Here is a 17,500-nt window from a genome sequence, read left to right as displayed (position 1 = left end):
CAGCTCTGGCCACCCACAATAGTAACTCAGATGAGTGGATGGTGAATACAATTCCCACCTTTGTGGGCCAATCCAGGGACTACACCCCTGAGCCACACTGCAGACCATTGCCATGTGGCCTGATGCCAAGGTATAACCTTTATCTAGTCTTGTACATCCTTCTGGCACATGCAACTACTACACAACTGTGAAGCAATGAACCCATGCATGTCAGTACTGGTAAGTTTGTGCGTGTGTGTGTATGTGTGTGTGTGTGTGTGTGTGTGTGTGTGTGTGTGTGTGTGTGTGTGTGTGTGTGGAGATTAATGATTTGGAAGCCATTTCCACTCACTACACCTCCCATTGCCCTAATGCCTAATGTACCATGCCTTCTGATGTCAGTCACCTTGACATACTCCTTCCCTATATATTAGACCGATAATCTCTGTGGTGCACATGATACCTGCATAATACTGTAGTGTAGCAAACTAGTTAGGAATTCTAATCCTGACCCTGCCAACTGTGATAATGTGTGTGAGTCCTTGAGAGACTGTGGTTGTGTCTTCCCTGACACCTGTTTTTGTAGACAGGCACATGTACTACACTTACCTTATCCTTCCTTTATCACTGTTGCTGATGTTGCTCACCTTTAAAGATACCTTTGAACAACTCTCCAATATGTAAGCTCTGTGGCGCATGCCATAACTGCATAAAAAAGTAATAGCAATATAGTCAAAAAGGGGTTTGAAACCCCATGCTGGTAATTGTGTGACACAAACATGCTTAGCTCTTACTCTCCTACCCTCTTACTTTGTCTCTGTCTCTCTCACTCCCTCCCTGGTGGATATTGAAAGGTACACCTGCTTTGCTTAGGCATTAGCTTGTGTTTTGTAAGTGATGCTCATGATCAACTGATGGCCTGTGCATGAATTGCAGTCCCCCACTAGCTGATTGCATGTGGAACAGCTGTGGTATCATTCCTATAGCCAATTGCATGGAAATACACTCCTATAACTAAGAACATCATGTGGGTGTTGGCCCTTTTCATTCACTGTCAGCAGGACGTCATGTCAGTGTTTGACAAACAGCATCACAGAGGGTAGTGGGATATACCTCTTACAACATATACTTTGGAGACAGGCTAACAAACAGGATGGGGATGTTCCAGACATGAGGATAGAATGTAAGTCTTGCTCTTCTACATTTGAAGTAATGTTGGTTTAACAGGGTTTGTGTGGATATGGCTGGTCTACTTGATTTAATATCTGTCATGACAGTGTTATGTGGTTGAGGAAACTATCACCTGTAGGGCTATCTGCAGATTGGCCAGTGTTTGGAGTCTTACATGTGTTGTCTTACTCACACATGTCCTATTTTTAGAAATGCAGTAGCATACTCTGAGGATTGCAGTCAGTACATGGTGACAGCCATGTGACTAACTGACTTCATATCCCTCAGAAGGCATATGTCACAACAAACCCTGTTACACCAGTAAATGTATAGGTTTATCACTGCAACATTTCTCTATAGGCCCTGTGTTAGTGCCTCCAGCCACAACTCTGTCAATTGTTGTACATATGTCATGCAGTAGGAGGTGCATATGTTCAGTACATAATTATTTACTGGCATCATACCTGATAACAAGCCAGTGAGATATCAGACTGCTAGACATGTTATGTATACAAGGCCTTATATTTGAGGACAAAACCTGGATATTCTGTTGTAGTGTGTACAGTAGTGAGGTCTGTGTATTATGGTGATTGTTGACAAAGATTGTATTATGAATATGTACATTGGTAGATGTCATTGTTCTTGGTCCTGTTCTATGTGATGTTGCATGCTGCTCCAGTATATGGCACCCTATCGGTGTACATGTTTGTAGGGCCAGACTGACACATGTCCCATACCACAGTCAGGCATCGGAATACACTGTGTATTGGCCCAGTATATGTAGCGTTAGTGTGTGAGTGGCACATATGAAGATGGTGTTGATCACACAGTCTTTATACCATAATATTAGGTACGCTTACCATATGTGACTGTGGCTGTGTTCAGATTGGTTGTGGGTATGCTCTTTCACACATGTGTCTGTTACTCTGTGCTATTACATGCTTGTAGAGCCTGCTATATTTGCAGGTACATGTGCATTCCCACATAAGAAATGTAGGTCAGTGTTGTGGCAGTCTGTATGTAGTTTTCACAGTGCTTTGTGACATGCCTAGCAGCTCAGTGTACTTACCCAGTATGATGTTATGTCTGGATATTTGTCAGATGTACTGTTGCCGGGCCACCAAAACTGTTGTGTATTTCTGACAAAGCAGTGGGATGCTGTACAGATGTATGTCACTAACTAGTGGGTACTATGTGGGCTTGTGAACCCTGCTCCTCTGGTTATTATGTGTCATGACAGACAGGAGTGTGTGAATGCATAAACTGTGTGAGCTTATCTATTCTAGTATTTTCATGATATCCCCATTTACATAGCTGTAAACAACCACTTTGTCAGGCTTGGTCCACACGTCTTGCTCTAAGGGGTTCTTTGTATACCTCTGGACTGACCACAGTGTGTCAGACTGTCCACATTTATTGGTCAAATCTCTGCTGTATTCTACAGGACCATTACTGTGATTTGTGTGGTACTGCACTATGATGATCTTATACTGTCTGTCAGTAACTGATGGCATACGTCAGTGTCAAATGTGACTTCCCACATAACATTTCTGTTAAGGCAACCTCTGTTACAGTAGCAACAGTCTACATTTATACCTGCAATGCTTACATGACATTCCCTTGCAATAAGAGGTTGTAACTATTAGTGCTGAGGTATGACTCCACTACATGTTATGGATATATATATATATATATATATATATATATATATATATATATATATATATATATATATATATATATATATATATATATATATATATATATATATATATAAAACACTTTAGCCCTTTCATCTTATTTATTATCAAGACTTCTTCAGAAAGACATGTTTCATAACTGTTATGAAACATGTCTTTCTGGAGAAGTCTTGATAATAAATAAGACAAAAGCGCTAAAGTACTACAAGAATTGTTGGTGCGATTTACTATTGTTTGAATGCTGTTATTGTCACAAAGTTAATTTCTTAGTTAAAATTTCTTCACATCGCTCATTTTTTGAGTGCGGTTAATTTTAGTTGTCTATATGTATATATATATATATATATATATATATATATATATATATATATATATATATATATATATATATATGCACATATATACATATACTTTATATATATATATATATGGGTTCATGTCTATCGATCGACAACTCACTATATCGACATCCACTTTCGACATCTGAATATACCGACAAATCACGGACATTTAACAGGTAAGAGATTTAAATTTAGCTAATCATGCCTACCAGACATGCATAACACTGCCATACTTACTAAAACATGGTAGGCATAATTAGCGAATTTAAATCTCTTACCTGTTAAATGTCCGTGGATTTATGTGTATTTCAGATGTCGAAGTGGATGTCGATATAGTGAGTTGTCGATCGATATACATGAACCCATATATATATATATATATATATATATATATATATATGTGTGTGTGTGTGTGTGTGTGTGTGTGTGTGTGTGTGTGTACAGATAGATCTATATATGACCATATATATAACGCAATATACAGATGTATATAAATACATATATATAAATATATATGTGTATGTACATTTATACATATATCTACATATGTACATACATATATATATATAAATATATATATATATATATATATAATCCGTATCCTTGTTATGTGTAGACATGACTGTTTTATATACCTTCCCAGATGTATCACACCATATTTATCTGATATATGTATATTTAGATATAACAACATACGTGATTCAACACTAATATCACTAACAAGTACTACACATTTGTAGAAGTCATAGCAGTTGTTCAATACTATTCAGTATGTGTACTGACAGATATATTGGAAAAAACAACAATGGCCTTTACAGGTGTAATGGCTTAATGGTTAAGTGCTGTGACTATAGTGTACAGGGTCCTGGGTTTGAAGCCTGCAAGGGCTGTTTATTTTGTCGCGGGGCAGAACAAGGCTGTTGGATACAGAGTGGTTAAGGCATTTTTGAGCAGCTTTAAGTATGGTTACATTGATTTGCGCTTCGATAAGTGCTGCTAATGTATGGTTAAGCATATAGGCGCTTACACCGTGTAGGCTTTGCTTACCAGTGCACAAATCTGCTTAGCCGTTACATTAAAGTAATGCTTACACCTGCTAAGCATGGCTCAGCCCTGGTAACCAGTGATCACATTCTAGTCTGATAAAATAGCAGGGTAATGACATATTTAATAAGTGTATTTAATTCCATGTACATAACATGCGTCTATGTGCTGTCATTACAGTAGCAAGGGGTGTGAATCTACTTTCTGGGACACCTGAGTATATATGGCTTGTACAACACTCTTTTCCTTTTGAATGTGTTTCATACATGGGTAGTATCCCAGGTTATATGCAGTCACACTGGCATGTAGTGTATCATTATGTTACTACTGTTGACAGTGCATTCCCAAGTAAGAGTAGATTGCAGATTGTAGTAGTGGAACTAAACACCCCTTCATGCAAAGATGAACTCTGAGTCCTCGCTATCATGTTCTTGGTGTGTTAGCTGTGTGTCATTAAGTATTTGCTACAGGATATTGATCTGACATGTGGATATTAACTGTAGACTACTGTGTGTATCGGACATGTCATTGAGGGCTGCTGTCATGTAGTAATGGCATACCTATAACTGTCAGATGTCTATCTGTCAACACAGTCATCCTACTGCATATCCAGTTGGCTAGCTGATGTCTGTCTGTCCTCTGTATAGATGTGCAGATGTCAGGACTCCATCCTGGCTGCTTACAGGCAATCTATGCTTGAGTGACACTGACATGTCTGCCCAGCTGTGTTATGAATGCCCCAGCTAGGCGTCCATACCCTGTACACACCACATGCCATGGCTACCTCAACTACACTACCACAGTGAACAGAACATGCTTGGGTTCAGGTCTCCAAGACAGACACTGACCATGTTATGTAATACATGTTGCATACATGTCAACTGGAGCACCTCACTAGCCCTCTGCAACAGGCAAACAGATGATTGGATGCTGCATGTAACTCTCACTCTGAGGATAACCCCTGTGGTATCTGTTGATAGATGGCCTGCTGGCAAATGGCAGATGGGATGATACCACTGTACACACACATCCCCTACACTTCCTATCTCTACATGGAAAATAGCCTGATACACAACTATGAACGCCTGCACAGATGGACCCCAGTACTGACAAGTGTGCACATGCACATTACTGAGAATAACTGTGTCCATGTGTTTCTAGACCTGTAGTCAATAATACCCTGAGGCTCTTCACACCCACCGCACCCCCTGTTGCCATAGTTAGATGTGGCTGCTGCTGTACTGGACATTACATGTACCGTATTGCACTATTCACCCTATGGGCTACCTGGGGCTTGCAGTACCAGCACAATACTGTTGTACAAATGGGTTGATAGGCATGGGATACCCTCTGAGTTCTGGCAAGTGGGTGTATGTGTGCAAGTGTGTATATTTGTAGGATACAGCATTCTGAGGCCAAATTCTCCTAATACAATATGCCTTGCCACACAGTATTAGGGATAGTGATGTTGCTGGCCATAGGAGAACCAAGACAATGCATCACCCTACTATCCCTGTGGCATGTGCATTAGATGCATATCCCTGTAGTACCACTCTTGGGATAGACACAGGGTTGTATTGCAGTCCTGGCAATGTGTGATGGTGGGTATGTCAGAGTATTATCATGGGTTTCAGTGTGTACAATATCCACTGTGGGGTGTGGGTGCTGGCTATACTGTCTTTAGACCATGGTAGCCCCAGCACATGTCCCATGTTCCACTGTATGGGAACCACTGTCACCATCAACCATACAGGTAACTGATAATACTATCCAGCCCAGTTATGCATGTACTGTGTGCAACTTATCTGTAACAGAATGGACACACTGACAAGGTAGTTAGCACTGATAAGCCCAGGTCTCTCAGCTCTGTGTATGACTATTATGTGTTTATCATTGTGCGTATGACAGTATGTCACACTATGTATTGTCCATAAACAGCCAGTACATCCCCCATTACCATACTGTACAGGGCCTGAGGATGTTTTCATGTAACAAGTAACCTGGATCAGACCTCATCCTAAATGCTGTGTGGTATGTGCAATTAAGGCCACACACATCAGTAGCACTACATACCTAGGTAGGGGTTCTAGTCCCAGTGTTGCCAAGTAAGAGTGTGTGTGTATGTGAAGGAATCTACTTCCGTTTGCAGAATATACATGTCCCAGGAGGTCATCTGTCTGAGAACTGCCTGGCAAATACTAACATTTCACAGGTATCATCCTGTGTAAATACATTCCATCACAACTAGTGGTAAATGTGTAAATGCCCTCTTCCCCACTGTATAGGTGTATAGCAATACTGGGGTTGGTATATATAGCTGGGTGTGGCTCTTGTGGACACAGCCAGCATCATTGCAGTTACTGTTAAGTGTATCCCTCCACTTAGCTGGCTGTAATACTGTGCAGTTCATGTTAACAGGTTAAGTAGTTGTCCATCACACTATCTGAGGTTCTACAGCACATCACACCCTCCAAAGGGTAGGGCTGTGCCACTCACACCAGCACACCTATTTTAACTGAGTTGAGGATTACACAACATTGGGGAAGGGGACATATACCCTGCCAGTACCATCATCAATGACATTAAACTAGCAGACTGCTTATTTCCCAATGTGTTGTTGTGCCTATTCTGTCTTGGTGGAATTACATAGGCTAAAATGGGTTCCTTGCAAAAGTACACACATCCATGTGTACAGTATTCTCTGTGTATTGCATCACCATCAAAGCCTCTGTGGGTGTTATACACAAACATGTGGTGTGTACAACCCAGTACACTTACCATTGTCTACTGTAGAAGGGCTGCTGACATAAGCCACCATGCACTCCTGTATACACCCCCAGACCTATCAGCCATGTGGCACATGCAGTAACTGTTATACAGACCTGTGACATGTGTTCACCTGTACCCAGGATATGGCACAACCAAGGTGTCACCACAGTGCCATACCCCTTGTAGGAAACAACAGCAGACCAACATCCTGCTGACACATGGACACCTACAACACAAAAGGAATAGATTATGGAGACCACAATCACTCAGTGTTAATAACAGCTATAATGCATCATGGCTGGACAGCTACACTTCCTGACATGTAAGCATTAAACTTTACTGCTAACAACATGTTACACAGCATTACATTGGTACACCATAGTACAGTCACCCTGTGCATCAGAACCCTATTAGCCTGTCCCTGCATCGATGTTATGGATGACAGAGATGTGGCACAGGTAACATCATATGCACAGGGTGTGTTGTTGGTTTGCAAGAGACCTAGGTTGAGCCATATGTTTGACATCATGTGTGTGTGTGTGTGTGTGTGTGAGAGGGTTTAATTATTAATTGGGCTGTTGTGATGTGGTGGGTGTAGGTATGGGGTTGCCCTAGCTGTGTTGGTGATGTGTGTGTATATGCATGAACACAGTTCTGCCATGTGGCTGCCCTATCCAGGAGTTTGTTGGACAGCTGCAGACTGTATCTGGCAAAGTTTGCAGTTCACCATCTCTGGCCATGGACATGAGAACTGTGCCTGCCAGGGGTTCCACGGGCACCACCAGGTACAAGACACAAAATGGTACTCTCCCCTGATGATGACATATGTCCGCTGGATCCAGGTCCCTGGCTAGGGCCACGTGCATGTGTCCTGCTGTGTTGTGGTGTAGACAGTGCCCCCCTACAGTGCTGGGGCTGGTACTGCCACTACAGGAGCAGCTCTGACTTCTGGCAAGTCCACGTCGACCTCCAGCTGTTGGTGTTGCTGGCCTATGTCCACATGGTCATCACACTACTCCCACCATATGCTCCAACACAGACATTCTACGTTCTAGGATTCCCACCATCTCACCCAACCGTCTATCCATGACTTCTGCAAAATAATGGTGGGCACCTGCAAGATCACAGATGTTGTCAATAACAGCTGAATGATTAGCCGTCTCCAGCCTCAGACCCTGTCTGGTATACCATTCCATACATGCCTGCACCTCCATGATGGCCTGAAACATGAATCTGGTGGCACCAGATGTAGCACCTCTGCCAGGGGCATGATGACCAGCAGCTCTCCTACAAGCTCTCTTGTACATCTGCCTATGTGGTAACCCGCCGGACATCTGGATATGGCTGCTGTGTACAGACGCATGTTCCATAGATACTACACTGTCCTGTCCCATGCCACCAAGTGCCAACTGTCCCTCAGCTATGGCCATTGGTGATGGGGTATGTATAGGCAATGCGACTGTGTGTGGGGATGGGGTGGATAACAGTGAGATGTCAAATGATGGTGCAGATTCAGTCCCTGACAACCCCGCCTGTGCCTCAATGCACCTATCATCATTATCAGTGTCTGTATGGACACCAACGTCAGATTGCCTGCAGGAGGGACCCTGACCCACCTCGCCACCTGAGAGGGGAAAACAAGAAATGCACATTAAGACCTGTACATCATTGCTTAACAGTACACACACACACACACACACACACACACACACACACACACACACACACACACACACACACACACAGACATTCCACTTACCTGTCCCTGAGTTTACAGAATGTCCCTAGTTTTTTTCTCTTATTTTCCCCATCCAGCATCAGTCTTGAATAATTGCAGTCAATAATATCAATCATTAACATATCATTCTTCTAATTGCTCAGAAAATGATCACAAAACATGACCTGTTACTCCATTAACTTGATTGGAGTCATTTTTTTCAAAGATTCTCTGATGTCATCAAGTGTTCACCCTGTTTTTTTTGTCCAGAAGTCTTGAGCTAGCCCCCATATATTATGGGCTATTACAGTCAGTCAATAATGTCACGCACTGGAGTTTCATACTTAACTATTGTTTAGTAGATGCAAGATCTGTTGCTCTATTAACTTTTTATGTAGACTACAGTTGTTATTGTTGTTGTTTGCCTTTTGGCTTTTCCCAGTTAGGGGTCACCACAGCGGAACTCCGGTCTGCTAATGACTGGCAGTAGGTTTTTACGGTGCCGAGTTGCCAGCTCGATGCCCAACCTTCAACAAAGGCACGCCCATTATGTGGACTACACTAATATTTGGAAATACTCTCTGGTGTTGCCTAGTAATTCCCCAATGCATCCTTTCGTGCTGCATACTTGGGTATTCTTTTACCTTTCTGCTGATTGCAATTAAAGAAGTATCCCTGGTGTCTAGTTTTCCCTCCCATTGCATCTTTCATGCTGCAGACTTTATTATTCTATCAGCTTTCCTGTGATTACATTTAAGAAAAGTATTCCTGGTGTCTAATGTGTCTGTCCATTTCCATCTACTGCATGATTTCTAAGGGAAGTTGAGAGGTATGAACAACCCCACACTCACACATGAGCATACATGGGCACACACACAAACACACACACACATACACACATGCATTCTACATACATCAACTCCCCCTCCACTCCACCAGATAGTACTTACAGACAAATTCACCCCCCCCACACACACACACTTACAGGTGAGGTTGCACAAAGATAATACACACAGACCTCTCATTACCCATCTGTCAACATGCATGACATATGGCACTTAACAGCATGCAGTGCAGCTATAGTCAATCCCTGTTACCAACATTATACATCTCTGTGATGCATGAGTTGTGTTAGTAGGTGATGCCCCTTCCCCTGGAACACACTGCACCCATGTACACAGTATTGCTGTGCACCTGTTTGGCACCCTAGCATGTACTGTGCACTATACCTCACAAGTGTACACACCGTTGCTGAATGTGTATATGTGTGTCACTTATGTTTGCTCTGCTGCTCACAGCCCATATGTGTTTGTCCGACACATACCTGGGATGATATGTGGACAGATGTCATTTGTGAATGCCTGATGTCTGATTTACAGATCTCATCATCAGCGATGCATGTATGGCCAATAAAATACAATTACACTGACAACCTTCAAACCTTACTGTGGCTATGGGGAGTGTACACACCCTTATTGATATGGCACCATCTTCCCTGATATGCCATGGGGCCACATTACTGCATATGTTAACATTACATGAACCTGATATGTGACATATGACATGTGCAATCAAATGCAGTATTTAACAAATTTGTTAGTTGTGCAGATGCTGATTGAAATGCATACAATTTATGGCTGCATATGTGTGCACACCCTTATCATGATGGTTTGTTGCACCAACTGTTATGTGTACTACAACAGTCACTTTTCCTGGAAGGGGTATACTAACATGGGCCATCTGCATTTGCCAGTATTTGGGCACTCTGTCCTACAAATGTCCCCCATCTCTGCATGATTGCAAGGTCAACTCATGTGCACGGCCCTTGGAGGTCACACAGTGCCGTCACTATTGCTGTGGAGTCAGGGTTATGTCTGCCAATTCATGACCTTGACTGTGTGCAGATACAGCCATTCTTAGCAAGCTTTGGATCTCTGCTTTAGTGCACTGTTGTGTTTCAGGATGACACCTCATCCCCATCCTCAGCCTTTTTGCAGATGCTTGAGAACTATGGCCTACACGTGTGTCATTTTGCAGTGTCCGAAACTCTGAACACCATGTGTACTGGCCTAGTCCCTGCTAATGAATGGCAAACATACAGGTGTACACTGGCACCAGCAAGGTACAGATGAAGATGGTGGGCCTGAGGTGGGGTGAAGTGTTGGTTGTGAAGCACATGTATCTTAATTGATACTGTCTGTAGGTTTCCAACTTCGTCTTGGTACATCAGTACACATTGCAACCCATGCCTTTGGGGGACTTTTGATGTTATGCATATGCTACCTGTAGAGAGCCCTGGCTGATGTTTCCTGTGCAACAACTGTCCCATCTGATTATCCTAACCCATGGCCACACTTATGCAGAGTCCAGGCAATTGCTGACACAGGTACTGTTCAGCCAGTACTTGCTAGACATTCCTGCAACTCCCTCAGTGTTATGGCATGTTACTAAGCAGCCTGCATGACCAGTTTGCAACATGTGTTGTCATCTGTCTTGGGTGGCCATCTGTTTATTTTCTACATTAATCCTGTCCCATACATCCTCGCCACATACATGACTGTCTGCACTGTTTGCCATGGTATATGCAATGATAAGGTAAGGCTATATATCCAACTCCTGGGTGTTACCTGTTGGGTATGGGATCCGTTCCATGGCTTGTAAGATGTGTGCAAGCCACAGCTACCTCTGTTGCAGGTAAGTGGGGACATTTGATGGGCAAATGTCTTGGACAGCAGACCATTTCTTGGTGTGACATTGAGGACCTGTACTTGCTGGAAGGTCCATACTCATGAGGAGTGCATGCTGTCAGTACCTCAAAAGCTGCTTCCACAATGTTATTTGGAGTGTATGCACACATATGTTTCCAGTATTTGTGAAGGTATGTATTCCCCATATTTTCTGTCCTAACATAGGATTCCATATTACACATTCATTGCTCATGTTAGGACCACATTACAGGTTTTAAGGGTTGAGGAATGCAGTATTGTGATATGCCGTTGTGTAGATCTGTAATAGTTGCCATTGTAATAGTGGTATATACACTGTTGTAGCACTGTATAAGGGTGATGTTTCAAACATGTCCCTACTGTAAGCCATTTGTCCCAAAATTATGTTCATCTCTGTGCACACATCTTGCAATGACAGGTTGTTAGTTATATTGCAGGACTCTTAAATACCCTTCAGATATGTCACCATGGTGACCACTGTGATGCAGTGCAGTTAACAGCAACAATATATTATAGGTAGATGTGTTAAATGTGTGCATGGAATATACCATGGTCATAACATGGCCGGTGTATTAGCAAACTTGAACAAACACCATACTCACCAGCTACAGGCTGCTGCCCTGGAGGTATAGGTTCATAGGTTCATAGGTAAGTACTAGGCTATCTGCCCATGGGCATTTATAAGCCTAGCCACAGAGAGATGGCTTTCGTCTCCCCATTAGATTAGTGACCTGGGCCTCTGTCAACAGGGCTCCTGAAGTGATCCCAGGTTAGAACTTACGATTACCCATCCACTCATCAAGATTTTTTTTGAAAAGGGTCAGAGAGAAGCTCTGTCAAATATGGATTGGGATTCTATTCCAGAGTGAGGGGAGTCGCTGGGACAGGAATCTATCCCTTCAGCATGTCCTGTTTATTGTTGTACATAGGTTCAAGTTGCTAGAATGAGTGATTCTGAGGTATCTCATTTTTTTGAGGTGAAGCATGTCCATTAGTTCAGAATTTGACATGGCCCTATAGGTCAGGCATAGGTCACCTCTGAGCAGACTGTAAATGACTGAGAAGAGCTGGAGCTTTTTTAGTGATGCTTCATAGGGTAATTGTTTAATGCCCTTAATCCTCTTATTGAGATACTTCTGTGGTCTTTCTAGTTGTTGCAGGTGTCTAGTGAGGTACGTCCCAAATTGGGCATTGTACTCTATTATGGGCCTAATGGGTGAGTAGTAAAGGGGCACAATCACCTCCTTGGATCTGGATGAGAAACCCTTTGTGATCAGGTGTGCCACATAGAAGGATTTCCTGACTGTTTTGGCTATGTGGTTATCAAAGGAGAGCATGCTATCTATTTGGGTACCCAGGTCCCTAATTACTTCTTCTGTACTTAGTGGATTCCCATCTATGTGGCAGTTTGTAGGTACTTTATTTTTCACAAATGGGATTACTATGCATTTTTTGGCATTTAGCTTGAGGCCATGACTTTGATACCAGGTGTTTGTCTCTGTGAGACCCTTTTGCAGGATGTCTGTGTCAGCTGGAGAGTCAGTTATTGCACCCAATTTACAGTCATCTGCGAACTTGGTTAGCCACAGTCCCTCCACCTTTGCCTGTACTTTGGAGAAATATATAACGAACAGGAGGGGTCCCAGGACTGAGCCCTGCTGAACTCCGCTTGTGACTGGTTTAGAGTCAGACATGGCACCTGTCACTCTTACCATGTGAGTTCTGTCTGAGAGCAAGTTGGCAACCCATCTCATGACATAGGGGTTAATATTTAAGCTGGTGAGTTTGTCTATGATTCCTGAGTGTGGGATGGTGTCAAACGCCTTAGCGAGGTCCAGATATGCTGTGTGGACCACCTTCCCTTCATCTATGGCCTTGGTGACTGTTTTGAAGAAGTCGACCAAGTTCAGGAGGCAAAATCTGCCTTTAACAAAGCCGAACTGGGTGAGGTCCAGTGTCTGGAGGTTCCCAATGTCCCTGTTAATGAGCTCCATGATAATGCATTCCATGGCTTTGCAGACCAAGCTAGTCAAGCTTATTGTGTGATAGTTCCCAGGGTCAGTTATGGTACCACCTTTGTAGAGTGGTATGACTGTTGCTGTACGCCATTCTTTGGGTACATAGCCTGTAGAGAGGCTGAGTTTGACTAGTGATTTGAGATGGGGGGTTAGTTAATTTTGAAGCTCGTGTAAGACACAACCTGGGATAGCATCTGGTCCCATTGATGCTGTGTTTTTGGCCTTTGCAAGGGCTGTCTTTACTTGTGTGTCTGAGATATCTGGAGCGCCACATTCTTCTGGGATGGGTGGTAGCCCCTTTGGTGGAGGGGGGGGGTGAAGTTTGCAATGAACTTATCAGCCAGGATGTTGGCAATGTCAGTTGGTTCAGTGTATTTATGGCCATTATGCACTAGCTCGGAGCATATCTGAGAGTTTGCCCCTAAACTCTTGACATAGTTAAAGAAGGCCTTGTGGTTATCCTTAGAGTCAATGGCTATTTTTCTTTCGAAGTTGGCCTTGGATGATTTAATGAGGGAGCGCAGATATTTACTGATGTTAATCAGAGATGCCTTCTTATTTTGGGATTTTGTTCTATCTTGCAGAAGTTTCCTCCTTCTGTTGTAAAGTTTATTTATGGCCGGAGTCCACCAGACTGGCTTCCTCTTTTTTTTGAGGAGTTGGTCTTGGTTTTGCTTGGGATGGCTCAGTCCATGCATTCTTGAAGGTGTTCATAGAATGCACTTGTAAAAGATTCTGCCCATGGGTCATCATTTTCCATTTTATTGCGAGCTTTGAAACTTCCCACCTCAGGCTTGAGGAGTGTGAAGTTGGCTTTAGAGAAGTTGTTTACCTTGATTTCCTTGACTGGGGGGGTGGGGTCGGGATGTGGATGTCCAGTGTGATTAGTTTGTGATCTGATCTTACCAATGACGAGTTTACCTCAGGTGTGGAACATAGGTTCCCCATGTTGGTGATGATCAGGTCCAGTATGTTGTCACCTCTTGTGGGAGTGGTGACCAGATTTTCAAGGCATGTATGCCAGAGGGACCTACATAGTTGTGTGAGAGATGTGATGTCAGTATGCCAGAGGGACCTACATAGTTGTGTGAGAGATGTGATGTCAGTAGACACACCTGTGGCATTGGGAGCAGCATTACAGTAGATCAACAGTACAAACCCACAATACGACGGATTATGCACATCCGTTTATTACTACAATGCAGCAACAGACTATCTATATTTCATCTCACATATGCATGATTAAACTCTACAGATGCAGATGAATATGCAACAGTGGTCTACTGATGTACCATGTGGCCTTACCTGCACACTTCTTTGTGTGAGTAGCACCCACCTTCACAATGTTCTCCGCCGGATGTTGTGTTTGCGGGATGGCAGGTGCCCTGAGGCTGGCGAGGAGTTCCTCGGCATGTGTCGGGGGGGTTGATGGCATGACACTCCACTGTGGCAAGCTGGTCCCTCCTAACTGCAGCAGCATGCCAACGGGCATGGCAGAGTAGAACCATGCACCAATGTCAGACCTGATCATAACTGCAGTTATGCAGCCCGACATCGTTTACCTGGACAAGATCGTTCCACAGGGTGGTTCTCTCCTGCAGATCATGGGCTGTACATCCAAACAGGGTATGGCAGTGCTGCACCAGGTATTGAATGATGATGTCATTTTCCTGAGGAGTGGACATTGGTAACCTCTCCTGAGACATGGTGCCTGAAGGACATAAAGAGGAAAACAGGTCTGAGGACCTCATACTGAAAGGATATAATAGTTGTTAATACACATCTCTGTGTCCCCCCACCATATCTGCAACAACAATCTGATCACATAACTCAGTGGGTATGTTTGCAGCAGACCTACTGTTGGGATATATATATATATATATATATATATATATATATATATATATATATCACATTGTACAACAATTTGTGCAAAGTGTTTGTAGTCATGTTCCATGCTGAAACACTATCATTGGTGGCCAGTTACAAACAGTGTCACCTGCATGCCATATACACATGCATTCTGTTTGCTATATGACTGCTGCAAATCTGGTGTTTTGTTTTAATGGGGATATCTATGCATGCTGTTAGACATAATCCTGGTTTGTGTGGACTATTACTACCCACATATGTTCTATAACTGTGACACAATAGCATGTTTGGGAAGACAGTTGCCAGCAGAACCACCTCTCCAACCTCATCTGGCCATGTTACCAGGCCACATCAGAACCACCTCTCCAACCTCATCTGGCCATGTTACCAGGCCACATCACAACTGGGACCCACCCTGGGACCTCATCATCTACTGGTCCTGCACTATTTTCAAGTGGAACAACCTCAGGGGATGGTGCTCACCGCCCCCGGGAGCAGACACAGAGAGGATCCTGTAACCCAAAGTCAGGTCCAGGGTCTGGTGAATAGGGAGCTCCACAAAGACTTGGGGGATGTGCTACACCACCTTGAGGCAATCAGTACACAATCACATGGTCTGCATGCTCATCCTGCTCAACCCCCAGCACAGGCACCTTCAGGGCCATGAAGACGCAGTTGTGACTACCCATGGGTGGGGACCTTGGTCCCATTGTTTCTATATGAGGGCCCATGGGCTTCCACATTCCAAACACCATTCCCCATGCAAGGTGTTTACCCACCACATGTGTCATATACCATGCCTGTATGCTGTCTTGTCTGTCTTCCAAACCAACCTACCTCTCCAAATATACCTACTATCCTTCCACAAAATACTAATCCCACCTTCACAAACAAGGGCAATGTGTTCCCAACATGGATTTCACACCAGACATAACTGTCCATTTTGCACCCACTTACTACTGTATATATATGTGTGTATAGATATGTGTGATGTTCTCTCACACATATCGTGCAGCACTGTCATTCAACAGTAGAGGACATGTATTTATATATATATATATATATATATATATATATATATATATATATATATATATATATTTATCGGTGTGTGTATGTGTGTGTGTAGATATATGTATATATGAGTGTGTGTGCATTTGTGTGTGTGTGTGTGTGTGTGTCTGCATATCTGTAGACATACATGTATATATCTACACACACACACACACACACATATATAGATAGATAGATAGATAGATAGATAGATAGATAGATAGATAGATAGATAGATAAGGGGTGCATTCAAACATCAGGTCCACACTCTCTAAATCTCCTTCCTTCACAGCTGCACTGTTCTGCCTTGCTGCAACACAGACATGTGTCACAAGTGGACACAGCCTAACATTAGGGGAGTATATATAGGGACTGATTGCAGATAAGCCTAATACACACCTATGGCATTTGTGCATGCTACATTACAGATTAACATGATGTCCTGCAAGTGCTGGGCTCTGAAACTCATCTGTCTATCATAATGGCATTTCTTCCATCACCAGCTATTGGACACACTATTATACATGTCTTGCGGTACAGAACATACACTATATGAAGGCTTACATCTTGTCATTCAGTGATGATCTGCATGGTTGACAAGTATGGCCCACTGCCCACAGGGACAGACACTATTGTCCATAGTAGTTGTTCAGCAGGACATCATTACAACAACTCCTGATGGCACATATAACTCTTTCCACATCATCCATCCCATTATTATAGACCAAGTATTGCATTCATTTAGATACATATATGTTTCACATACCTGTTGTAGGATTGTCATCCCTTCTGAATACAGTTTTATGTGTCCCCTTAGTTATGTAGGGATGTTTGTAGGTTCAGTTGGTGTAGATACTTTTTTTTACTGGTTGTTTGTTTGTTTGTTTTTTCTTTCTCTCTTTCTCTCTCTCTCTCTATCTCTCTCTCTCTGTCGGTCTCCACTACAGGGATTGAGCTGCTTTGAATAGATTGCAGCATGGATTTTGTAGGTGATGCACATGATCAGGTGATGGCCTCTGCACCAATCAGTGTTCATCACTTGCTACCTGCATGCTGCCAGCTGTGTGGTACTTCCAATTACCACTGTCATGGCATACCACTACTATAAATT

This window comes from Protopterus annectens, chromosome 1.part1 (assembly GCF_019279795.1).
Source record: "Protopterus annectens isolate FY-2018-M chromosome 1.part1, PAN1.0, whole genome shotgun sequence".
Classification (NCBI taxonomy): domain Eukaryota; kingdom Metazoa; phylum Chordata; order Ceratodontiformes; family Protopteridae; genus Protopterus; species Protopterus annectens.
Note: the sequence above shows the minus strand (reverse complement) of the source record.